The sequence below is a fragment of the Manacus vitellinus genome, unplaced genomic scaffold (assembly GCF_001715985.3).
Source record: "Manacus vitellinus isolate BGI_N305 unplaced genomic scaffold, ASM171598v3 scaffold_5_pilon, whole genome shotgun sequence".
NCBI lineage: Eukaryota > Metazoa > Chordata > Aves > Passeriformes > Pipridae > Manacus > Manacus vitellinus.
In genome coordinates, this window is record NW_021940682.1 from 39108836 (window position 1) to 39136786 (window position 27951).

Sequence of the window (27951 nt, forward strand, 5' to 3'; positions counted from 1 at the left end):
TCTCCTTAACCTTTCTCAGTTCTCTGTACAACATCTCTTCTTTAAGGTTCCCTGAAGGCAAGACCTACAGCAGAGCCCTCCACTGAACAACAGGTGGAGGAAAAGAGCTGAACTTTTGTGAGAAGACGTGCAAGAATCACAGATGCAGTAACATTTGCTGTTACAATCTGAAATGCAGTGTTTGTATATTTGTTTATTTGTACTTTTCCAAGAAAACCCTGTTCTTGACTGGTTAGCGTACTCCTCGCCAGAAGCTATGCAACTCAGGGATATCCAATAACTCAGCAATGAACAAGATGAGAATATCAAATACTGTATGCAAGATCCCACTTGAACATCTTGGATAAAAAACCAAAAACAGGCACAGGCTTCCCCCCACTGAAGACCATAAGAAAAATAATTCACACTGTTGTTTTTCGGCACCTATGTCCCCTATCACACTGAACATGAAAGACATTTGTGCGGAGCATTCACAAAAGCTAGCAATCCCAGTGATAAAATACCAATCGACAGAAACTACTGAAATGTTTAAAATTCTTTCTCCCTTAGAGTTCAAAGTACTGTTATATCAGCATGAAACCAGAAAATAGAGCTGCAAACCTGTTGTGCAGTGCTAATACCATGACTTTGAGTATGGAAGAAGGATGCAGCAACATTTTGCACGTTAGTGTGGTAGAATCACAGAATATGCTGAGTTGGAAGGGACCCACAAGGATCATCAAGTCCAACTCCTGGTCCTGCACAGGACAGTCCCAAGAATCACACCATGTGCCTGAGAGTATTATCCAAAAGCTTTTTGAACTCTGACAGGCTTGGTGCTGTGATCACTTCCCTGAGAAGTCGGTTCCAGTGCTCATGCAACTATGGATAGGAGGAAACCTATATGGTAGGCTTTCTGCATTTCATGTGTAAGATAGCAAAAGGCCCTAATTATGAGACTCTCAGGAGTTTCTATTACTCCATAATATGGGCCATTCTGCCATCAAGAAAACCTAAAAAAAACCTGCTTCTATAAAACATCTACAGCAAAGAAGTATTAATAATAAGGAGTACACTATCTATCAAAGTGTAGGGCTGCCCTCTATTAGGAACCAGTACTCTGATACATTACTTGATGTTTTGTGGAAGCTACTTCTGGTCCTTAAGAATGCTCAGTCCCGCTTGACAAACAGTAGATCCTGTTACAAGGTACTTGGAATACCTATGCATTCTCCTTGGACCTTTAAGGAAAACAGTTACATTAATGAAAAATATCTTGCATCAATGACAAATTCTCCTCAACTTCGTACAGGTTACCTGCATGATTTTTGGAACAGCAACATGAACGAGCTCTCAAAATCCTTTTCATAACTTACTTTTTTGATACAAGTGAACAAGCATCAAACATCTTGAAAGGATTACTTTGGTTTTAAAAAGAACAGGTGTGGATCCAGTTCCCTGATAGTTCAGGCAAAAGATGTTAATCACTTTTCCGCATGGATGCCAAAAAATGAGTAAAAAAAAAATGCCCCATCAGTTTTTCTAGGTTTGTGTTAATTTTTAACTGATTAAACAAAGTGTACTTCTGTAGTGAGAAAATTGGTTTTACAAAACCTTCAGCTTAAATATTTTACTTATAATTAAAATAAAAGCTGATAGCAGTATACATGTGAAAATGTTGAGAATCACAATCGTATTTCACACTAGATACTCTTTTGGGGGAACTCTGTTAGGAAAGGAACAAGAATCAAATAGTAACATAGAAAAATAACTCTTTTATGGTTCTCAGTAAATCCCATAACCACTTTTAATATCTACAGGTTGCATGAATATCTTGTGTGTTTCCAGAATTTTATATCAACTAATAGAATTCATGAACATGTCACTTTTCCACATTCCTCAACCACCTCATTGTTCTGGAAAAGATCCCAAAGGCTGCAAAAGAACATACTACTGTCTCTATTTTTTCAACAGCAAACACTATGCTAACTGAATTGATGATATATGGAGAAGTATAGTGAAAAAAAAATTAAAATACATGGTAATAAACTTAATCCAATTAATCTGCATGAACTGAAGCTGTCTGATTCTCCAGGGCTCTACAAACACTCTGAGGCAACTCAAACTGCCTTGGGTCAATGTCTGCTATATGCCATTCCATATCATCACTCAATGTATGGCTCTACTTCATAACCTATATAATTCCTTGAAAAACATTAATGGGTGGAAGCACGTCATTCTTCTGCAGGCTGCTGTTCTAGATGTAAAGGAGCTTCGATACCTTGAAAAATCTTTGTGGCCTGAGAGCTACCATTTCACATGGTGGATTGGAGAAACTTGTCTGAACACACTTGAACTGAACAGACATGACAGTTGGCAGTAGGTTATTTAAAATATACCAACAGGATTTAAATCTTCCTTGTAACATTTTTCTCTTTTGCCTGGCTAGAAAACATTCATTCCTGCCAGCCAAATATCCATTTTCCTCTGAAGTACTTCCTGAGAATTTAATTGCCCAGTAAATTGCGAACAAAACTTTCAAGTGTAGAACAGCCCTGAGAGACTCCAGAGAGAACAGCCTGTAATACTTAATTCATCTTTCCACAGTCAGTGAGGAGGGCAGAGTTGTCCTCCAGTCATAAAAATCAATTTTTGACTGGACAAAGTTCACTGAGCAAAATACAGTCATATACAAGAAGTAGAAGCTCGCATCATTCTCAGTGGAATCTGAAGTCCCACTGGAGCAATACTCTGGAGAACTGGGATATTCAGATAATTAGTGGATCTAGTGATATAGGCACTACAACTCAAAATGTTTGATATTTCAAAATGTTTTTCTTTGACAATTGAGGTAGTACTGAGATGCAGTAATGCCTAGCATGGTATGAATATTCTATCTGGTTTTTGTTGTTTGGAAACAATTGTTTTACCAAAAAAAAAGTTTATGCTAGACTACAGGCTGTTAATCACTCGTGAGACACTTTATTATTAAGATTTTAGTGAATATTTTTTATATTGTCAATTCAGAATACTCAAGACTTGTAAATATTAGATATTCGGGCCTGCTAATGGTGTTGGAATACCATGACGGGCTACTTTTATCAGCATTATTTAATTTTTAATTAAGAATAAGCTTTAAAACCATAGTGAAGCTAAATTGTTATGTTAAAGATTGATCTGACCTGCTTGCAGAGGCACATGTGATGCAGTCAGTGGAGGAGTAGTTGGGGTACGCCAACAGTGCTCCCTCTGAAGCAAGAGACACTAAAGGTGCTTCTCCTCTGTCCCTGCTGAGCCTCTTAATTGCAAATAGGCTAAATTCCTCTACTGAAGAAGAAAAAGTCACATGGACAACTGTTCTGAGATCAGGCACCAGCCTCATCCTCCTCTGAAGACAAGGGTCAGTGAGGAATTAATTCTGAGTGACACACATACAGCATCATGGAGCAGTGCAGGACTTAAAGAATAAATTCAGCTTCCACCTTGTTACTCTGAACAATTCTGTAAGTTTCAGGAGGTTAAAATAAATTTTCAGTTTATTCAGGAGTAACTGAGTCTCAGAAATCAGAAGCAACTCAGACCCCCGTGAATGAACTGGTATTTTTTCCTAGAGATGTCTCAACAAAATACCCACTCTTTGCCTTTAGTCTTTCTATCTAAAGCACAGATCTAGATTTGCTAGCCTGTAACATCCCCAGCTTTTTAGAAATAAATCCATACATTCAAGATACCTCTTCATGTGTTACCAATTTGTAACACTGATAACATGAACGTCTTATTGCAGAGATGAACATGTAACTCAATCAATAACACACAAATGACTCAATGTTTTTAGAATATGATTTTCTTGGTATAAATAATGTAAAAATAAAATTAAGTGCTACATTGTATCATTGACTTAAATAGTCACATGAATTTAGACATAACACACTTCTGATGCAAAACACTAGAAAAATATTCAGATTGATTAAGGGTTATCTAGACTCCTCTACAAAAAGACATCAGCCTTCAACAAAACCCTCCAGATATTAAAATGCACCATGTTTGCTGCCTTTATTACACTCATTACATTTTTCTGATGCATAAATCTATCCAGATTATCCCATAATATTATGTCTGCTCATTATATTTACTACCTCTTCTATAAATTTATAATAAAACCAAGAATTTGCATCTTCTCTTTTTCCTTTATTGTAAACAGTTATAAAAAAATAGTGACTTAAAAACAAACTTATCCCTCTCCATGTTGAACTGTTATCCTTTGTCCTTTACATAGTGCTGTAATCTGTTCTAGTGGTCTTCTCCTAAATGACTTTTTGAGATCATCTTTTGTGTCATACAGTTTTTCTGAAATTATTATGTCCTTTTTTTTCAGCTTGTTCGTTTACTACACACTACTGAAACTGTGAGCATGGGTTTACATCTTAGTTTTTCATAATGTATTGAGTCAGGGTGGTGCTCAGGTTTTGGTATATTCCTAATGCCAATTCCTAAAAACACAGGGGAAGGGAGACTGGCAGAAAATTCACCGATAGACTTCTTCGAGGTGCACTATAAAAAGTCAAGAGGTGGCAGTGAGAAGTTACAGCAACGAAATGTTCTATCAGACCTAAATAAGGAATTTCCCGGGTAGAGCTGGTAAGGATATACTACATTGCCCAAGGAGACTGCAGAATCTCAGTCCTAGGAGATTTTTAAAATGGAATGGGACAAAGCCCTGAATAATCTGTTCTGACTCTATAGTTTCCCTTGCTTTAAAGAGAAAGTTGGAGTACATGACTTTCAGGTTCACCAGAAGACCGTAAAAACTAAATTACTTTATTATTCTACTAATTGCATAGTTTGAAGACTCTTTAAAAATCAATTTATATATTTGCCTTACAGAATAACTGCAGTAAGTAAAAGCATGTGTAAAAGTTTCACCTAAGCTTTCACTGAAGCATCATTATTTTATGAGGGGAGAAGTTATTGACAAAACTATATGCACTTCATGTCTTCCAAAGTTGAGGAGGGTTTAAGTCACAACTGAAATTTACATGTACTTGCATAAAAAAAAATAAAATCTCCATTTGGAGCTTAAAAATTGTGTCAGATTTATAAGTGTTACTGTTTTATTACCTCTCCTCTATTTCCCCTCCATGTTTCTTTATAAAACAAAGATACGCCCAAGCTGGTATTAATGTATTGACTAAGAGAAAAGTAGATGTTGTTGTTGTAGTAGTAGATGTAGCAGTTGTTCTGTAATTAAAGCAGAATCAGCTACAGGGAGTACTGTCAACCGTTGGGAAGCTTGCAACTTGCTTTTGGTTATCTTTCTATCTAGTGATATACTCAGAAGATGTCACTTTAGAAGTATGTAACTGACTTCACAACATTTAAAATGGTTTTAATTGCTCTTCTTACTGATCCAGAAAGTTTCAAGTAAGTTTTCAGTGGTGAAGCGTTTACAAACTAAGAAAGGTTTGCATACTACTAGTCCTGTTTTCTTTCTAATCTTGTACACTCAACAGTATATTTTAAAATAAAACTCTTGAACTTCAAGCACTCCTAAAAGCTAAACTTTGAAAGACACAAAAAGTGAGTTACAGATCTCTGGCAAGCAAAGTTTCAAGATCATTTGGGCATACTGAGCTCACTCTGGTGCAAACAGGAGGTTCCTTCTGAACGTCAAGGAAACAGTGTTTTTACTGTGAGGGTGACCAGACGATCTCCAGAGGTCCCCTCCAAGTTCAGCCATTACATGATCTGCTAGCCATGCATTTTGTTACAAATGTACAAACATTTGGAAATAAATATTGCTAACTGAAAAACCATTTTAACGGTGCATAGAAATACTTAATTCTGCTAAAAGAATCCTGGATAGTAACAGCAAGGTATGTTCATTTGTTTGTCAAAGATCTTTATTAGTTCTAGCTTTTTTCCATAGTTTCAATATCAAGAAGCAACACTAATGAAGTATTTCTCCTAAAGCTGCCCACTTCATACTAGCAACAGTATATTTCAAAATGGACAAAACCACTGAGAATGGGGGAAATAACGTTTTGACAGAAGGAATTATTCTAACATGATCAAGAGAACTGGAAAAAGAACAGTTGAAAAAAGCAGTGAAATTCATAGGCTGAAGTTCCACAAACAAATGTTTCTACAGCAGCTCACTGACCTCTTATTCCCCCTCATTTTTAATTACTGCCACTTTCCCTACTCCTCATTAGCGCTTATGCACCAACTCTTTTTTTTGCTTGCACAAAAAAGTACAAGTAGACGAGTTGAATTTCAAAAGAATTAAAATTACCAATCAAAAATCATGTTTCTTTTTAATTGGATCAATTTCCATTGATTTAACAACTATGCTGTTAACTACGCTGAGGTACCCAAGCACCTGAAATGAGGTGGAATATCTCCATATCTTAAATATTTGTGCTTGCTGCCTTCTACACTTCACAGCGAGTCAGAATATTAGTGGAGGCATAAGCAGCAAAGAACAAAAATATGGCACTCAAATATATTCTGAAGATCTTTCACCATTGCTTTTCTTGCAGGAAGTTGAAAGCTCAGAAAATTTTCAGACATAGAAAAAAACTGAAGAAAACCTGGTTTAATGTTTCTTTTTATTTCTATACTACCCCTCCTCTTTTAGCATTATGTTAAAAAAAAGTTATAAAACGTTTATTTTTGCCATCTGTGGTTGCATGCATAATTACCACAGAAACAGACTCAAATATGCAATAATGTAGGAGTATGACTTTTATCCTGCATAAGTCATCAGCAAAAGTTCTTGTAAAAAGACTCTATACATCAGTAGTTGAGCAACTGAGGATTATGTATTTTCTTTACATGCTGTCCTTTTTTAGCATATTTGAAAAACACATAGTTAGACAGCTAAAAAAGGAACAAGTGATGAAAGTGGTCCATTTAATTTACATATGAGGAAATCAGAGATTATAAAGTGAGAAAAAAAGCTGGGCAAAACCTAATGTTTTATATGAACGTTAAAATTATTCTAGAAACCATACACTTACTACATTTGGGCAGGTTTCAATAGAACTAGAGCGGCTGTGACCCCTAAATAAGTTACAGCTACTTCTGTTTAAACTCTTTTTAGTTGCAAACAAATTTATGAAACCAGTTTATTATCACTAAATAAAAGCTTGGGGAGGCATTTTTTAATATAAATAAATTCATGTTTCTTCACAAATTAAACTAGCAGATTTCCCTTTATAGAGCCTTTTATTTTCCAATCTGTTAAAAAAATCTCGGACTTCTAGAGGGAATTTCTGTCACTTAAAATACTCATATTTTCATACTTGCATAAGAAACTCTTTTCATCCTTTCTTTGCTAATGTTAAGAAACTACAGATCATTGAAATATGCTTCCCTTTTCCAGATGATTTCTCCTATCAAGTTTCCTAAATTTAACTAGATGATATACCAGTCTTGTTAGAATGAGGGCATTTTTCACAAAAAATTTTTAGAAGAAATAATGTAAATCTGAAAAATTGTACTCCTGTTATTATAAATAATTCCTCTGATTCCTACCAATTCATTTCCTTTCTTCTGTTTGTTTATCTTAGAGCAAACAGCTGTGAGACGCCGTGTCAAACCTTTTTTTCCTCTTTATTTTTCACTTTTGTCAGCAGGGCTTTTTGTTAGTAAGGACAGTGAGGAACACAGTTGCTGTAATGTTGACAGTAGCTACCTAGCTGACTTCCCACCACTTAAAATATTTTCAACATTGACTAAGTTTAAATAACTCTCTTCACACTTTTAAATATACACCACTGAAAAAGCCTTATTTTAGAAATACACATTCAAGTCAGCCAAAGCAAAAGTGACAATATTGTTTTAAACAAATGTTGAACGGGGGACACATTGATTTCTCGGAGCAACCCTGCCAGCAGCACCTGCTGGGACTGAGATACTCTGGGCAGAACACACCGGCTAATGGCTGGCACAGTGGGTGACAGGAGAGCAGCAGATGTTGTTTATCTTGACTTTTGCAAGGCTTTTGACATGTCTCCCATAAGATCCCCACGGACAAGCAGAAATGGACAGTGAGATGGGCTGAAATCTGGATGAACTGTTGGGCTCAAAGGGTTGCAATCAGCATGAAGTCCAGCTAGAGAAAAGAGTACAGAACTATGCTGCTGGTGGACCCCAGGGATCAGCACTAGGGCCAGTACCTTTTAACCACTTTACTAATGACCACTTCACAGTGCACTCTCAGCAAGTTTTCTAATGACACCAAATGGAAGGAGTGGCTGATGCACCAGCTGGCTGCACTGGCATTCAGATGGACCCTGAAAAGCCTAAGGCATAAACCAAAAGGAATACTATGAAGTTCCACAAAGGGAAATACAAAGTTCTGCACCTAGGGAGGCATAACCCCAAGCACCAGAACAGAATGAGGGATGATCAGCTGGGAAGTGGTTTTGCAAAAGAAACACCTGGGGGTCCTGGTGGGCTCCAAATAGATCATGAGCCAGCAGCGTACCCTTGAAGCAAGGAAGGTCAGCAGCATCTTGTGCCGCATTAGGAAAAAATGTTGCCAGTACGTCAATGGAGATGATCCTTCCCCTCCACTCAGCACTGCTGAGACACGTCTGGAGGGCTGTGTCCACTCATGGCCTCCCCAGTACAAGCAAAACATAAGCATCCTATAAAGCAGTCCAGTGTAGGACTGCCAAGACGATTAAGGGATTGGAGCATCTGATGTGGTGAGACTGAAAGCACTGGGACTCCAGCCTGGAAAAGGCTCCAGGAGATCTTCCAGGAGATCTTATCAATGTGTAGAAATACCTGAGGGGGGCAGGGTAAACAACATTTCTCAGTGGTGCCCAGCAACACGGCAAAATGCAATGGGCACAAACTAAAACAGATTAAATTCTATCTGAACAAAAGAAAGCACTTTTTTACTCTATGGTTGTTCAAGCACTGGAAACAGCTGTCCAAGCAGCAAGCTGCTTTAGTTGATCCTGCTGTGAGCAGTGGGGATGTTGGACTAGACAAATCTCCAGACATCCTTTCCAACCCCGGGTATCCTGTGGTTTTTTTGTGGAAGAGACAAAAGGAGGGAAACTACATCTGAGTAATGTGGACTATGGACTTAATATCAGTTGTTTTCTATGCAAACACCAAGCCTTCAATAAGATAAAACAATTCCCTTGTACATCGGTTGCTCTGATTGCATTATATGAAGTCAAGTTGTTTCTCTGACTTAGGAAAAGTCTCATTGTGCAGATACTAAAAAACAAGCTCTTTTTCTCTCCCATGCATTTCCTGATGGCCAAGCCTATAGATCTAACCAGTATGAGATCTACCTAACGTAGAGAATAAGACAATACATTTGCTTTCACCAGTCAAATAAATCACCTCATTCTCTATTGCAATGTCCATTTGTATCAGCAAACTTCTGCCACTTTAATGGATTTCTTTGCCTCTCATCCAGTCAGTATTCAAGCAGTAAAGCTAGTTAAACTAAAACAGGGCAATGGGAAATCATCTTTCTCCTCTGATAAAGCCTATTCTCTCACATCGAAGTATTGACAGTTTTGTTTCACCACTGTAGGAAAAATGAGAGGAACCAAGAGAACGTCACAGAGAAAAGTTAGAACATCTCATTCATGAAGAGCAGGCACCTGTGCACTGACCCAATTAGGCATTCAAACACTTGTCACTTTGGAGCTGGCTCGTTGTCACTCATCCAAGTAGCCCCAGGGGATGTATTGTATGGTGGCATTCCCTGACAGGAGAACTGGAGCTATGGAGGCAATGAAGGCACAGTGATAGGGTGCCAGGATCCTGGTGAGTGAGAGCAGCCAGTAGCAAAGCCAAAGAACTTCAGAGCTTCCTTAACTTGATTACCATCCAAAAACCCTTTCAGAGTCTTCAATGGTCATCTTTTTTTCAGAGCAATCTAGTTTAAAAAGCTTACAGTAACAGTCCTCTTTCTTCAAAGATATATTTAACTCTTGAGTGACTAACACAAGAACCGTTTCAGAAGAGATAAAAACCAACCAAACAAAATATCTGCATTTCAGGGAGAGGATGCACTAAATATTACTTTTAGTAACACTGCCAGCATTTAAATCAGAAGTCAAAACATTTCAGTGACCATCTCCTCCCTTCTCTGTTTTAAACATACTACTGATGCTTTCAGATGCTCTGTCTGCTAGACCACAAAAATGAGGGATAAAACACTGTGCAGCCACCCACGCCTACACGCTACAAAAGACAGAAAAGGTCTGTTCTAGTAAACTACACACAATACTGTATTCAAGACCCCCAAATCATATTTGTAGTAAAAAAAAAACAACCAGATACTAAAATACAGATGACTATTCAGCAGCTACTACTCACTTTGAGTAAAGCTATCTCTGTTCTTAAACTGAAAGAATTATGCAATTCAAACACAAGATCAGGGAGGGGTTTGTAGGAGGATTGGGGTGGGGAGGGAAACAAAAGCTTACTTCAGAACTTCCAAAATGGGCATTTTAACCTTAGGACCTAAACCATGACAACAAAGACTTCATAATGTCCCCATCACTAAATCTGTAATCTATGCTAGAAGAAAAAACTTCCAATTTTTTTGTACAATATTTCACATTCCTTCCAAATCCATTTTTCCAGACTCACTTTTTTACTAGTTGACTTGTCCTGACACCTGTTCTCTCCAGTAAGGAACATTAGACATGAGTAAGTCTACTTTCAATTATGTGAAGCTATGAAATACTTTTAGCTGCTTTTCTAGTTAACATATTTGATACGTGCCCTTCAGTTAAAAGTTGAGTTGAAATTAAAAAAATTATCTGAATCACAGACTGTTAACTCAAACAAACATGGAAATGCACATAAATGCAGAACATGTTATATGAGTACCCTGGATAGTAATTAACAGAAACTAAATTGAAAGATAGAAATGTAACAGACAGAAACTTAATGCCAGTAGTTTGAGGGTTTTTTTCCCAGATAGCATGGGAAAATAAAATTTTGAGGGAAAAATTACCTTACCTTTGTACAAATAACTTCTGAGCAAGATGGTCTATCCTTTTTCTTTTCCTTCTTTCTTATCCCCTGTATGACAGGTCTTTATGTCACTGCTTTGCCTGAAAAAATAATATAGAACCTGAAATATTCATAGAGGCCAATAATCATGTTCACTGCTAAATTACAACAAATACTTCATATATGTCTTGATAAAGCCGCAATACTAAATACAGTTAAGTCGAGTGGAATAGTAGAATATATATGTTAGGCCAAAGAAAAAATAAGAAGCATTAAAAACAAAAGCAGCTCTCTAGGTTTCAAAATCATGTTCTGCATTTGTGTCTCCAAAATAGCCAGTTCCATTAGATCAAACCGGAGCACCCATACAGTTATCCAGGTTCACTGTACCACCAGTGAGAAACAGTCAGTGCTCCACAAAGCTTGAGCAAGCCAATAGAGAAGCCTAACCACATCTTTTCAATGTCCAGTAACCCAGCTTAAGGCACACGGGGTACCTCTTTCTCCTCAGGACTAAAGACTTCAGTGCTCTTTGGGATACAGATGCCAAAGCTTCTAAAGACATCTACTGGAAGAGGTCATAGCAGTTGACAGCAAACCTCTATTGCAGGAAAAGCCTTTGGTCACAGAACTTGTCCGGAAAGAGAGAGATGTGACTTATAGGCAACTTGTAATCTGTCTGATCTCCCACTTTCTAGGAGAATATCTTATATTCTAGTGAAAGGATGGGACTGACAAACACCTCCTAATTTAAAAGCACAAGATAAAGAAAGAGGAAACAGCAGGAGAGGTTTGTTTTGAATTCAGCTGCTCCTTTCCTTCATTTATTCACAAGAATTGTGCACCCAATTACTCTTGTCCCTTACTTTTTGTTACTTTAACCTATTTTAAACACATTTGGCTGAGAAGAAGGTTGCTTATCTTTCCATGGCAGTAATGCCTATGTGGAGTTGAACTTTCAAGTGAGCAAGGTTCAAGTAGGATCAGGAATTTTGCAAGTGAACTTCAAAAATTTTCTAACTGAGGATTTCCCTCACAGTCTTTTTATTTTACAGCACATTTTGCTCACCTGCAAACTCAGCAATGCTTGCCATAATATGCAGTCCTTATTTCAGTGAACTGGTGCTGAACTGAAGCCAACAACAACAAATTAGCATCACTGCAGCACCTGTTATTGTGTGTACTGTACATAAAAGTCTATACATTTTACCTGTAGGATAGTAATTAAAGTTCCTTGTTTACTTTTAACTGCAGATTGGCACGGTTTCGTAAGGTAAACCAGGAGAAACTGCAATATCTCAGCTTACAGCAGTGATACAGGAAGATCAGTTTAATTTCCCATCAAATTGATAATTCAATCATACAGTTTCTTTCTGTATACTTTTAAAAGCCTTTTACTGTTAATTTGGTCTGCCAGTAGGCAAAACCTTAACTGTTGACTAGAAACTAGAACTCTCTTGTAGTTTTTTTTTCCAGTAACAGACAATGCTTCTCATCAACTGATTTTTATCATGCTCTTTTCAAAACAACTTGTTGCTCTTACATAATAAAGTACTGGAAATAATACATTATCTTTGTAACCTCAGGAGTTTTGGCATATATAATTTATTTCACTAGAGTGAAATTCACTTTTGAGATTCACTCCATTGCCTTCATCTTTATTCCGGCACTCAAATTGCTTGCAACCCCCGGCCTCTACATTCAGCTGGAACAGCTCCCTGCAAACCAGCAAGACCTTGACGAGCCAAAGTCAACACAGAACTTGCATTCAGCAATGCTACATGTGTGCAACTCCTAATTGGCCACGGCACAGTCTGACAATGATCACACAGATCCTACTATATCCAGGTAACAGCTGCATCTACCCTGCCATTAACGCTGCCTCCTGGCTGGTTCAGTCCACCAACTCACTGTCTGCAAGACAAAACCAGAGCATGCTTTAGAGAACGTTCCAGCCCAAAAGAACCCTTCCAAACAACAGCATGGACAAGACTGCCTTAAGTTTTGATTTTCCACTCCAGACAACCCTGCAATTCTCCCATGCCAGGCACTGCATCCTCAGTTGCAGCCTGCCCCTGCCTCCATGGAACACCCTGCAGCACCCCACGGATTTACAGTATTAGGCTGCACCATCATAACGTTGATGGGCTGCAACACAGACCTCACCATTCCAGGTACTCTGAACTAAAGGACACCAGCTACGTATTAGGGCTGTAGAAACACCACAGCACCCAGACAACACTCAGATCACAGCCAGTCTGCTTCTTCTAAAGCATTAAAATGCAGATGCAGACCAGCCCTTGCCAACCAGTCTACCTTGATGACAGGAATTTGTCCCTGACTTGTTATTACCAGTAAAGAACATCTGTAGCCTCAAGGGTGCTGTTTAAAAGTTAGGCATGATCTGAAACCCAGGGATGACTTGTGTAAGACCTCACATAAAGCAGAAAACCACACCTCTGCTGACAGTGCAGGAAATCTTTTGCAGAATGCTAACACTCATTAAAAGAAGGGGAAAAACCTAATGTGAAAGGAAAAATCAAGGAGGACGGTAAAAAAAATGGTTTTTTAAAAACTCTGCAGATTAGAGGAAATATGTTTTAAAATTTATTAGATATATTTGGGGTCATGTAATCTGCTTAGCCACTAGCATATTGTGGAAATGTAAAGCATACTTTTTACTTTTCTGCACTTGACATTATGTTACTGCATATTTATTAATTTAAAAGTTTGCAAAAGAACTACAATTTACATAGTATCGTTGCTTTTCTAGTAACAGCATTGAGAGACTTCAGGGAAGTTAAATTTAGAATAAGAAATACATAGGTTGCAATAAGTAACTATGTAAAAAGTTCAAATGTAAAAAATCCATTTTTATTTTATAATCTGATTGGCTAAATGGTTTTATATAAAATGTATTCAAAAATATTCCTTAAAATGTCAAGATATTTTTAATGTAGCCTTAAGAAGCCATAGTGAGACAATATGTAGCTTTCTCCTAAAATTAATAATATATCTATATACACATAAAATATAATTCAGTTTCTGTTTACTTTACAATACTGCAGAAAGTTTTTTAATACAAAATATTTGCTTTGTGACATATAAAATTCATTTAATGTTTTTAAGCACAGTTTTATGCAATCCAGTACTTCAGAGCTCCATTGTTCACCCTCATGTCCATTCTTTCAGAACTAAGGAGTAATGAGGAGCTCTCAGAAAAGGAGAAACTACTGGTTGATGAGGGCAGTGATCCATCTTGCTGTCATATCTTTCTTATTTCTGGGTGTGTTCAACCCCAGATGATTCTGACAAAGTAGCAATGGAAAAAATATCCTGGAAATACAATAAAAGCAACTTTTTGGGTTTTCATTTCTGATACACACATCCTCATGAAGACATTTCCCAGGAAAAGTATTCCAGCCTAGATTATCCATAAGAACAGTGCCCAAATTTTTACACATATTATACTAATCAAAACAGAATATAGACTTCATCTGATCTTTAACATGTTGCAGTCATGCCCTCCCTTCACGTATACAAATTATAACTGCATTGATTTCAATCCCTGGACTGTTAACTAAAGTCAAATGTTTCAGTATGTTACATGGAGTAGGTTTATTCTGTTCAGAGTTATAGCCTCCATTTCCTCATGCTACTTCATTCCAAATGAATCAAACTAACTAACACTATGATAGATAAATCTCAGCTATGTAAGTGATTGAGAAGTACCAGAACAGAAAAGGGAACTTGGCCATTACCTTGTGCATGTAGCTATACAGCTGTCTTGGTCCTCTTCCTTTTTTGGTGGGTTACTTTTTCCTTTCTTTCTGTTAGTGAGAGGTAAGAATTTGTACCATGGTCCCCTTCATGTTGCAAACTTGACAAAACTCTGCTGTTAAGCCCTGCTGTTGCTGGCCTGTGTGCAGAAGCACGTACAAAAGGAGCCGCTTCCAGCAGCCCGTCGCTTTGTCCTCGGCCCTCCCAAGCTTCTGTGTGATCAGCACAGGCTTTGTGGCCATACAATAGGGGTTAAACATTTCCCTGTATTTATATAAAAGCAGAGCTAAATCTGCTTAGCTGCATGAACCTTTTAATAAAATGATGCACACGCTAGTAGGGCATTTTTCCATTTGTTTCTGTGTTTAAAAGTAATGGGATTCTATTAACAAAACAAAAAAATATATATGGTTTCTTTTCATTATAAGCAGTGCATAAAGTATGCAGCTGGTAAAAACCAACATTAAGATTTGTATCCAGATCTTACCTTATCCACAATTTCCCTCTAAGCAACTACCTGTAACTTGCCTCTTTACTTAGAGCTATAGTTTAATTTTTTCTTTACATTCATTCTACTTGATGACTTGCCAGTGGGACAATCCTCTGATCTTCATCAACAGTGTCAGAGAGGCAGACCACTGCAAAAACTACAATATGTACTCAGTGGTGAAATTCCAGTGTAAAGAAGAAAATTTAAATGTACTGAGATACAGAAGAAAATATTTTAAAGAGTCAAATGTGCTTGCCTACAGTACTATAGACATGGATTTCACACACCATGTTAACCTCTGGACCACCTTTGCTTTCCAAGGAACTACCTTAAACAGTACAGAACACTGCCATTTTTCACAACTCCTGAAGAAAGAAACCCTATTTAAAAACTGTTGTTTCTGTTCTGCCATAAGTCCATATTTTTCTTTTCCTTTTTTTTCTTTTTTTTTTTTTTTAATTACTAGTATTTTCAAGTCCAGTTAAAACATCTCTACCTTTAAGGGCTTTTCCTCTTTTTAGGTAACAGTAAGAATTCCGTCAGACTTCATTAGCACCAGCATTAGTTCATAACAATAACCTCATCTGGTCCTCTGAAACCTACTCTGTTTTCAAGTCTTATTAGAACAATGCTTTTCCTCACAAAAGCATGAGCTGTACTTAAGAATCTACTTCAAAGCAGACTGCCAGCATGGTTCAATAATGACTACATCCACCTGAACTCTTAAACTTGTTGAAATAGAACCAGAGTATCCTAATTGAGCTCCCAAGTCACATATATGCTGCAATTCTAGAGCTGCCAACACTTAAGCTGAGAAGGACAAAAAAAATCTTAGAAAAACAGAAGTTACAATTAATTTTTTTATGTGAAAATTTAGCAATATTTCAAATAATATAGTGTTGATTAGGCAAAACCTCTGTCATTCAAGGTTACTGATCCTTAACTGCACATTTACAGCTGTATATTCAAATGACAACAGCTGACATGAAACTGTAAACAAGAAGTTACTTACCGTGCCACAAATGGGGCACAGTATTAATCTGTTATTTGTATTTAGTAACATTTAATTCTTGTTAAAGCTCAATTCTCAAAACCACTATTTTCATTGTTTCAATCATTCCTTCCAAAATAAAATGCCAGAAGAAAACAGGATTTCATTAGTGCGGTAGCTTAACTATTTGCTCCCCTCTGCCTTTGACAGCATATTATATCAGGAAATCAGCTAAAATATAACTGATTGACCAGAGTTTTTGTCTTTCACTGGGTTTAAGCAGAATATGTTCTCCAAAGTTTAGAGCTGAATGATGGAGGGGCTCATTTTATCATCTGATTGACCAAGCCTAATCAGAATTATTTCTGCACGCTGCTTCACTACAGCTGTAGATTAAACACTAAATGCTCCAGAGGCCCACTCCCCTTCAGCTTCCCACTGTGACTCCCACTTTTCAGCCAGTAGCTACTCAGTGGGCTACTCAAAACATTCGAAAAATGGAGGTGTTATATTTAATGGACAGCTCAAAACTCACAGCAAAATCTGTTACTTGACTGTAAAGACAGCAGCTAGCGTAATAAAACAGACCCTTTGTGGTGGAGACTTACAAAGAAGCCTTTGAACTTGTTCCCTTACTTCCCAATACATTTTTATTAGGAGAAGATTTTCAGTCACAGCAGCTATTTTTAGTTCAACAGAAATAATCATGTCTGCCTCTATAAAGGTTCACTGAGATAAGCATGTTTTGCAATAATAATATTACCGGTGGCATCTTTTATTTAACCTTAGTACCATTTTAGCCTCAGGAAGCTTTAAACTAATATAAACATTAAGAACATCTTAGTGCTAAATTCACGTATTAACAAAACTACTTTTTAACCTCTTGAACTGTTTAAGCTAAAAATAACTGACGAGTACATACAGTACACAATTCCTTACTTTGAAATCTCCTTGTTAGAAAAGATGAAAAACAGATTCCAAGAAATATCTAGTAATTGTCTGATGACGCTAATTATTCATCCATCTCTTTTTTCATGCATTTTTGACCTTCCTTTTCAAACATGCTCAACTCTTTCCAGACATATGATAATGATCCGGAAAAGTAAAAAATCATTTATCCTTTCTGAGGCCAAGCCATATTCCCATCAAAATTTAGCTAGTGCAATACTCAGATGAGATCTTGAAGCAGCTCAAGAGCTAACTTCATTATGGAGTTCAACCCCAGGCGCTGGCCTCAGACTACGGTAGGTTGGACTGGGCAAACACATATGGGCTCTGTAACTCTCAAAAGGCAGTGGGGTTCACAATTACCTAGGGAGGGGGCACAGGCAGACTCAAAAGATGCTTGTGCAGTTAGGGTAGGGCAGTGGAGAAGACAGAAAGGTTACAGTCATAGGACTCTAATAAAATGGGCTGGTTGTTTCACCTGTTATTTTGGTCACTAAATGTTTTAAAATCTTCTGTATGCCTAACAATTACAACTGAAGTCATGTAAATATTATTTTTAGAGTAAAGACTTAAGTATTGAAAGGTATACCATTAAGTCTCCTGGCACGTCCACTTGACTAGGACAGTATTTCAAGATGATAATCACACCAGGACTGAGATTAGGCATGCCGGATGGTTTACTACTACTACCACTACTACCACTACTACTACTACTACTACTACTGTTTCGTTGTTTGAAAAGCAGCAGGGAAAACATTCCCATTTCTTACATGGGACCTGAGGGAATGCATAGCCGTGATTTAGCTTTGTTCCTTGTGCATGTTTTGATAAATTCATCTTCTCTTTCTCATGTTTTTGCATATACAAATTGATTTTTTTTTCTTTTTCATTTGTCAGCTTCAATTTCCTTTTACTTCACCAGTAAAGTTTTCAGTGATCATAATTTTGTGTGCAAAAGTTTCCAGTTTCTTTATGAAAAATGCCTTTACAATTACAGAGTCTGAAAATACCTTAAAGTGCAGACTTTAAGATAGCTTCATAGGCATAGCAAGATATGCAAGATGACTATTCACTGTCACCTGTGTATCCTTATCCTAAAAACTCACTCCAAGTATTTGGGTTGGGACGTGAATTTTAAAGATTATCTAATAAGCAAAGTGATATTACAAAGAAAAATTGTGAAGAGTAGGATCCTCTAAGGATTATAGAATTTGTTTATTTACTTTAAAGCTTCATCATAACCACTTCTACTGGTTTTAGATGTTACCACCGAAATTTCATGGACTTACTGTTGCTCTCTCTCAATAATTTATTCCTTTTGTGGGTTCTTTTTCCTACAAGCATACAGGATGCTCTTTACCAGAACACAGTCAGTTATTCCTTACTAGTCACCAGTAGACCATGGTAGGGAAAGTAGGTTAAGTAATTTTTAACTAGACTTGAATAACTATTCTTTGTTCCAAAAAGACTGTAGCATATACATCCTGATTATCATTCTTAGGCTTCTCTCTCTCTTTTCTACATTTTCTTGATGCTCACTGTACCAGCCAAAGTTGGCTATTTGCCATCTACAGAAAATCACTTCTCAAACACTTTGGTGATGCAGACTCATACAGGTTCCATTTCTCTGAATCTTTGTTTGCACACATAAGGCACATAAGCTGTTAATCATACAGAGAAGTTGCCAAGGAGAGTGAGGTTTCCCAGAAGTGACTCCAGAACAGCTGACTGAGAAGCATCCTCTTCATAACTCGAGGTTCATTCACTTTATTATTTTACCAGCACATACAGCTTAGTATTGTACATAGGCTTTCTTTCTCTTTTCATGTTACTTTTTGATGAGGATGTTCCATAAGATTCACAGCATTAACTTTAATTATACTAAGATTTTCTCTAGTACTGTTCTCCATCCCTTTTCATAGAGGAACAAATACTTTGTGCTTCCTCTCTGTGCAGAATGAGTGTCCTTGACTGCTGGATGCCTAAAGCAGTTTAAATACATGGGTCACAGAGATGCAGTGTAAATGTAGACAAATGTACACTTCCCACCCTCAGGATGAGGAGATTTATCAGTAGCTAGAAAACCAATTGCACCTTCAGAAACAAAACAGATCTGCTGATGCTGCAGTGCCTGTAGGCAACCAAGGAAGAAGTTACTGAAACTAAACACATCTAGTGCATAGCCTAAATGAATTTGCATCAACTACACACACACATACAAAAATTGAACAGAATCAAGCCTGAGGGAGAATGGGAAAAGGATAGAAGGAAGAAGATGACAGCTACAAAGTGAGGTTAGAATCTTGATTCTGTAAACATCCCAAACCAACCAAAGAGGAACACAAAACCCAAAAAACCATCCATCCAAACAAGCAAACAAAAAACCCCAAGAAGAGAGAATCAAGATTCTGGCATATGCACTTTTCAATCCATGCTCAAGGGAAGGAAAAAAATTAATAAAATTGAGTCTTCTTTGGATGCAGAAATCTTCTCTGAGACATTTCAGCTTGGTAAGGCATGAGTTGTTTGAACATCTACATCTGATATCCATCTGAGGCCACAGTACCTAGAGAGGATCTGCTTGGAACGGAACAGGGCCTTGTTCAGCTATTCAAAAGGGAAAAGTTGCACATTGTTCATAAATGCACTTCTGGGCATTATCTTCCATAAACTTTCATTTCAAAACTTCTGTTTCTGAGGCTGAACATCTATGCTATTAACACACACGAAACTGTTTTTAGGTTTAAGTTCTTCAAACATTGCAAGTTTTCCACTGTGGTTGTGCCCTTTCATACTATACAATTAAGATTTTAAGGTCTCAATTTTAAAAATATTTTTGTCAATCTTCTGATAGGTCAATTAATTTTGATGACTACTGATCTGGAAGGAATTTCAACTGTTGACCTGGATGTGAAAAAAAAAATAAAAATCAAAGGCTTGAAACCATTCCTTCCTGCAGTCCAGTTTGAACTACATTTGATTTTAAATGCATTTGAGTAACTTGGCATTACTTATGGAAAGAGGACATTTCATATTTTTCTTTGTAATTATACTTGCCGATTTCAAAGTCTTGTCTCTAGATGTGCCACTCATATCTGCACAAAGACTACATGTCATTAATACTTTGTAAGTTGGCAAATGATTTAGTGTAGCAACTAACTTCTCTGAGCCAGTGTTGCATGAATAAATATTTCATTTTTACAATACCCACTGAAGGGGCAATAAGCAATAGCCACACAGGCATAATGACTTCTTTACATCTGCAACAACAAAAAGTTGAACTATTTGTATTTCCTTTAAAGACAGTAAAACTACAGAGGCAATAGATGCAATAGTGGTCAAATGAACAATAAAATCATATACTCAAAAGATAGTTTCAGCAAGAAAATATAATATGCAAATACTAGCAGTAGGGAAAGAAAGTAGTAGCTTGGTTAAGATATACAAAAAGACCAAAGAGGGTATGATTCATGTAGAAAAAAAGTCATTGTTAAAATGCTTTAATATGGAATTTTTACTAACATAATTAATATCAGATTCATTATATACAAATTCCCACACATCCAAATTCACAGAAGGCACAGTTTTTGATTTGCATGCACTGCATGATTTTGTGTTCTCTATAGTAAGGAATTAAACACTCACACACATACAAAAATGGGCTTTATCACTAAAAACCCCAAAGCAGTCATGCCCTTTATAGTTTTTTCCTTACTTTGCACATTTGTCAAATGACTTCTTACTGGAAAAGAAAAAAAAAAAAGGCGCCTAGAAGTCTCCACAAGAACCTGACCTTTGCAGACACCTGTTTTCAAGCAGGCTGATAAGCAGTAGATGCACCTCTCTTTTCCTAGCAGCTTGAGAAGAAAGGTGTTTGGAATCATTTCCGCACCTAGGAGGCTGGAGTCGCCAACCATCCAGTTCAGTTATTTACTATTTGCCTTCTGTACAGCAAATCTGGTTTGAATCAGCCAGAAGTGCTGCAGAGAGAGCTGCAGCAGATGGAAAAATGGCACAGCTGTAACTGTGACACCTACAGGTACACAGTTACAGTTGGATTACCTCCGGAGGCGGTAATAACACAGTCTTGTCCTTTCATTAGAAATGTATGACAAGAGTCCAAAGGTATCAAATTATTTTACTTTCCAATTGCAGAAGGAGGAATATAATTTACATATAATTTCTTTATTTAAATATAAGCAATTTAAAGTACTTTTTGTTTACCAAATTGCATGCCATATACAGAATTGCAAATTAGCTACCTGTTTTACAAACTCAGTGGAGATCTCCATCCCTAGGACAGGTTTTACTTCTACAAGAGGTTGCAGCTCTGGTTTCCAAATGGCTATAGCCAGGAAACCAATGCATTTCCAGCAGGTGACTGATGTAACAGAAATGTGCTGTGTTCCCCTCTGAAAGTGCAGATAACACATGTCCCTAACAAATGCAGCCTCAAGACTCAAAGGTGGATGTGTTTACAACATATATGGTAATCAAATATGAACTTAGAAAGTGGGGGGTTTGCCTTTGAGGGGCTTCTAAGGACATGAAAATTAATGCTATTTTATTCAGTATACTGGTATTAGTCACTATTTTGACACACAAAGAAAATCACAGAATGGATCTGGGAATACCCCAGTGAAGCCTGAACATTCACTCATCATATGATCTCCCAATTTACTTCTCTGTCGGTACTGGACACCTCTCCAAAATAACAAAGCCCCCAGTTACAATGAGTTCTTCCCAGCAACCTTCAAGTATTTTTCTAACTTCACTATTTACTGGAAAAGTCAGACTTGGAACTTTAATCTTACCTAATTACTCTAGTGGTACTATTATGGTCTATGGATATCTATCTATCTATCTATATCCATATATATATATATATATATATATATATATATACTTCATCTTTCCTGAAAGCCTGATGTTAAGAGATGTTACCTCATTATAAAACCAGGAATATTTTGGTTCAGGATCTATGACGGGTGAAATGCCAAGTTATGACAACCCCAAGTCTTACTGAAATTCTGCAAAACATGTTTGGAAACTACCTTAGCAAATATAGCCTATTAAAAAGTAATGATTTAGCCTCAAAAACCTGGAAATATATCTTTTTTCATCTTAAATAAGAGATTATTCAAGTAGACCACCTCTTGACTTGGTAAATAAGCTTTCAGCAATTCTTTTCTACAAACACAAAGATCTGTTTCCACTTTGCTAAGCTTTAGGGATTTTTGTTTGAAAATATACTTAAACCTGAAATGAAGGAGTTAACATATTAATTATTTTAGCTACTGTTTCATTTTCCATTAAAGAACAGTAAAATTTATTAGGATGAATGTAAAACCAATAAATACTTAAAGGATGATCATGTAAAAACAAAGATTGGGGACCTGAAGACATACTAAGTAACCTAGTAAATTAAATCAAAAGTATATTTAATTCCAGTACTGCTATAGAACTGTTCCCCAAGTGCAAATCAGATTATTTTTCTTTTCTGCACTTGCCACTATGTTGTAGTCTGTCTAGGATAATCCATCAGCACAGCCAGTGGTGGTAAACATGCACAGTTCTCCCTTATCAGAAAAATTACAGTATTTGAAGAAGGACCACAAGTAGCAAACAACTTTAAAACATACTTTCACTCTCAAAACACTACAAACAGCAAGAGATTAAGTGTATACTATTGATAAAACCAAATCCAATATGGGAACTGGCATTCAAACAGGTTAAAGGAAATAAAAAACAACAAACAGTGTAAAAAAAAAATGAAGTACTGTAATTTTCTTAGAAGGATTTATAGGCAAATATTGATTGAGGTCAACATCAAGTGCTACCAACTAACTTTGAAGTACGAGATAGTTTCAAAAACACACAGCAAGTTAAAGCCGTGGCATTATTAATGTTTAATGTTATTTTGACATGTCCATTTTATCAAAATAAAAAATTAATTAAAGAAGTTTTTTGAGATTGAGAATGAAGTTTAAAGCATGCAGTGCAAAACTTTCAACTTCCAGTTCCTGAGGACATTTGCCTTCACACCAACTACAACACTACCGATTCAGTATCTGCACGACCAGGATAGCCACATTACAAAAAAAATAATAAATGTGTAAGTCAAAATCAAAATGTATTTTGAGAAAAAAAGAATCTTGAGAAAATAACAACGGCTTTTGATAATTCAAGCATGTCATTCTGGTTTATGTTTAAATGAAATGAGAACTAAACACAATGAAACCTCATGCTGAGGGTGGTTCTGTTAAAACAGCTCACATTTCTCTGCCAGCCTTGCAAAGGCCTGACCTCCTCACTGTAACCTGATAAATGATGCTGAACTTGGATTAACTTAGGGGACATCAAACAACAGAGTAACAGGACCTGTCAGTCGAAAAGGTACATTCCCTCATCCCTTCTGTGTTAATAGGGAAGTTAATAAAATTCAGATGTGCACAAATAAAGTGAAGTCCAAGAACCTTAATTTATTTGGAAAATGAAAACTTTAAAAAAACCTTTTTAATACAGATTGAAATATAAGACTATTTTACAGAGAATTCTACAAGCTCCGAACCATCACTTAACATGGCACAGTCAAATGGCAGCTCTTATTTTACACATCCTATTGAGAGCTGAAATGACTCAGGGCTACAGACCAGCAGCAGATGATGCTCCAGTATGACAATTACACAAGTTTCAAAAGACAAGAAATTTTGGTAATGACAAAATCACAGCAAGAGATATTAGTACTTCACTGTGTTCTGCATGCACGTGTCAGAATGAATCTGGTTCTGCTTTTTGTCTTCCCCTCATTCTGCAGCTACCAGGACTCTGCACCCTCTGATTCTTCTGACCTTAGTTCCCAATCCAATTCAAACCAGGATGTTACTTCCAAGTGTCAGCAGTGGCCAGAATCTCCATGTATAAATCATGCCCCTTTTTCAGCAAACACTGTAATGTACCTGTGTTAGGACTATGTTTAGCTTTCTGCTAAACATGTCTGACAGTCCGACAGTCTAAATCAGCCTTCCTTTCAATTAAACTCTACTTCATTCCCTGAAATCACTGTGGAATATGTCCTTACCCTTTTTATATATCAGAGGCAAGTGAAAAGTGCATCTGGATTTAGGAAGCTAGTTCAGGCACTAGGGTATTGAAACACTGGAAAAAGAGCTAGACTGACTAACTGTGAACAACAGAGTCTGCAGTAGACAGTCAGTGTAGAAGGGTAGTAAAATATTTTCATTTTGCACCTAGTACATATATTGGTAACAGCTGTCAAAGCTACAGGGCATCAAATTAATTTTCACCACCTGCTGAGAACATGAGCAACCACAAAAACCACCTGACTTCTCCAGTAAAAAGCAAAACTTAGGATAATAAAGAAAATAAAACCCAACAACACCTAGAGATTGTTTTTGCCCCAAAAGAAGGGGTGAGGAATGCTAACAAAACTAAACTTCCACTAGAAATTATTTGGATCTTGGCTATAACGTTGGAAAACTCAACATGTTTTTTGTGAGCTGGCAAATGATTAAAGCTGCCAAGCTCTGTGCTCTCCCAATGGGCAGCGAGAACTGGGGTTTTGTGTGCTGCAAACTCCCACTGACTGGCAGGAAAAGAGCTGATAGATCATCTGTCAGCACCACAAAGACAGATCTGTCACTAAGCCTGGAAGCTGGGGGTTCAACCATCCTGCAAACACTAACTCTGGGAGAAGAAAGTGAGAAAAGAATCCAGAAGACTATTAGTACGTATCTGCAAATATCTGAAAATAGATAACTCAAGTCATCCATGCTAGAAGTGATAGAGAATTCATTCCTGGGGAACGAGAGAGTTTCTGCAAAGTGGTTCTCCTGAAAATTTTGACATTTAATACTCTGGGAGTGCCTTCTATGTGTTGGTTCCTTCTACGTGTGCTTTCCCCATCATCCAATTTCACATATATTTCATAAACAGTACATGGCAGGATGATCTGTTATCTTTACACTAATCTCTATACTCATATCAATAATTAAATCAAATTTTCCAGCAGCAATTTCAGCCCTGCCCCTTATATAAGCAGGTGATTTATTACATCAACTACAGCAAGCCTTATCATGTAATGATTATAATGCACATTTATGAGTGCATTATAATCATTGAGAGTGATTGAGACTCAAGCTCTTATCACACTTGCAAATTTATTCTAATGTTTCCATCGAGTGCTCTATTTTGGAGTTTTTCTGATTTCTTTCAGCAAAACTTTCATAGTAGATCTTCAGAGAAATTTCTGGGAATAGAAATTCTATCTATTCATCATTATAAATAATGACATAGCTTAAAAGCATTTGGGACCTTTAGATGTGTTACAAGTGATCTAAACTCTGGTTTTACCTCTGCATAAGTGATCTAAAGAGAAGAAGAAACAAAAAGGGAACTTCTCATTGCAAAATATCACCAGTGGAAGAGACGACTTATGGTTTTGCAGTGAAATACAGAGCAGATAACCCCAGAATTTTGGAGTCAACATCTGAAGCTGTGCAATGGATACTGTTCAGAAGCACATTTCAGCCTAGAGGCATTTTTTGTACATCTGTGTCCCATCTCTTCTTAACCTTGTCTCATGCTCTCTGTTAACCAAGCTTCAGCTTTACCAGTTCCTAAAGGTTTCTCCTGGTTGTCCCAGCTCTTACTCTTACCTACTCCACTCATCCTTTCTGTCCTCCAAATGCATGCACATCAACAAGCTTCCAGTCTTTAGGCCGATCTATTTCTCCCAATCCCCCAACTTCAGAGGCCTAATCTCTGCCAAATTCATCATATCAACACATGAGTACTGCTCACGAAAAAAGGTATGTGCAGGAGCTGAAGCACTGATCTGCTTGATCACCCACACTGTTTGGTCCCCTCAGCAAGCTTTCTAGAGTGTCACCTCGCTTGGGGGCTGTTGGCAACAGACAGCATTACCTCAATTGCATCCAACAGTGCTTCAACACTGCCCGAGGCAGCTCCTGGCACACATGCTCTTATGCTCCCCAAGACACACAACATATGTAATTAAGTCCATCCTATGGAAAATAACATCCTGCTGAGCCGCAGCAGAATCCTGACATTATACCAGACACTTTGAATTGAATCTTCCAAAATTATCAATTGATTTCAGGCACGGGATTACTTTGTAGGAGTTGGAGAAGACAGCACCAAATGCCACATGGTGTGGAAGTGCTCAGGCTACTAGAGGATGCAGCGCTCAGCATGCCAAGGCAGACACCTTATCCCAATTGCCTACCAGGTACAGATGTTCTTCTTGTCTAGGAGTTCCCAGTCCCAGCTTTGTCAGTTCCACAGCTCCTCACAGACTCTGGGCCTATCCATTCACCCTCTTGCTGATTCTCCTTGCTCCTCCACATTACCAGCTATTCATCCCTCTAAATTACCGACAAACAATATTATTAACCAAAGGGAAAACTTTCTTTCCCTGCTAAGCTCCTGGTAGCTTATTACTCTAAATACAAAGAAAGCCTGTAGGTATGATCTGGGATGCACTCAGTGCAGGTACACTATTTGCTACAGATTATGCTTTGTTACAGAAAACAGAAAAGCTGAAGATTCTTTAATTCAGCCAGTAATAAGCAAACGGTCATAGTTATGGCAAAGTACCAATCTTCGAAAGGAAGGAAAAGGTTCCTAAGTAAAAGCTGTGGCTTTTTGTTTTTAATAACTTCTACTCTGTCATAATCTTCAGAAGTGATTGAATTACTTTGGCTGAAGTTTTCCAAACAAATTTAGCTTGCAGCAAACAGTAGTGTCAGATAGCTTTAAAAAGAGGTAACATTAACAATCCCTTCCTTAATAATAAAGGGATCAACTGTTACAAGTTATATTTATTTCATGCAATTTGATATCACTGTGTCCATATGAATTAAAATGACTTAAAATAGGAAAGAACACATAACAAAAATTAATCTCCAGGTTTGAACAGAGCTCTAATTTTAGCTCAGTATTGTGTAACCGTTTCCTCAGGTATAATTTCCTTCAAAGTGTTTAAATATTACAGTATGAAAGTTGTTTTCAACCACTGTTAAAAACCACTGGAGGATAACCTGCATCCAGAACTGGTGCAGCACAAAGCTTACTCAGATGGCTCGGCACTGTCTGCTCTTCTCAGAGCAATACTTGACTTTTGGCTCAGTGTTCCCACATTTTTAGGAGCCTACTCTGGATGTAGGACTGCAGCAAGCGTAAGCATCAAGCAGCAGATTATCCTTTACTATGTACATACATGTCATCCACTAAAACAACTGTGGAGGCAGCTTTTATCCTTACCGCCTAAACTTAGATGCCGGCAGCCTGCACTGCAAGGCACAGACCCTTGAGGGAAACCCAGACACTAAGAAGCAGCTAAAAGAGAGCTCCTTTCCTGTCTGAAACATAACAGTGCCAGTAAGAAGAGCTTTTAATTCAAAAGCAGCACACTGGAAGTAAAATTAGCTCAAAGCACTGGATCGTGACTTGGCATCTAATCACTGCACCATCCTACGTGATTCACCAAATCAAGAACTCCCAAGTGGCTGACATTAAAAAAAGCAAACCTCCACCATATACCTACAATCCAGAATTTTTAAGGATAAGGAATGCTGCAATACACACTGATCAGCACAATCATACAAGTTAGACTGTTGTTCATATGCTGTGTGAGATCATTTTACAGTAAATTAAATAGATCAGTTATTAGAAACAAAAGTATACAATTGTTTCAATTGTTCAATAAGCCTTTAAAAGG

General features: G+C 37.3%; 1 protein-coding gene across 17 annotated transcripts in view; it reads right to left on the minus strand.

Annotated features, from left to right (window-relative positions):
- Positions 1 to 27951, minus strand: part of NRCAM (neuronal cell adhesion molecule) — a 151081-nt gene that overhangs the window by 94090 nt on the left and 29040 nt on the right. For 16 of the 17 annotated variants that reach the window (XM_018080425.2, XM_018080430.2, XM_018080421.2 and 13 more), the window contains exon 2: positions 10987 to 11081. The exons of the other annotated variant lie outside the window; for it this stretch is intronic. The gene's annotated coding sequence lies outside the window, so the exon portion shown is untranslated. The remainder of the gene's footprint in view (positions 1 to 10986; positions 11082 to 27951) is intronic. 17 annotated transcript variants of the gene reach the window in all.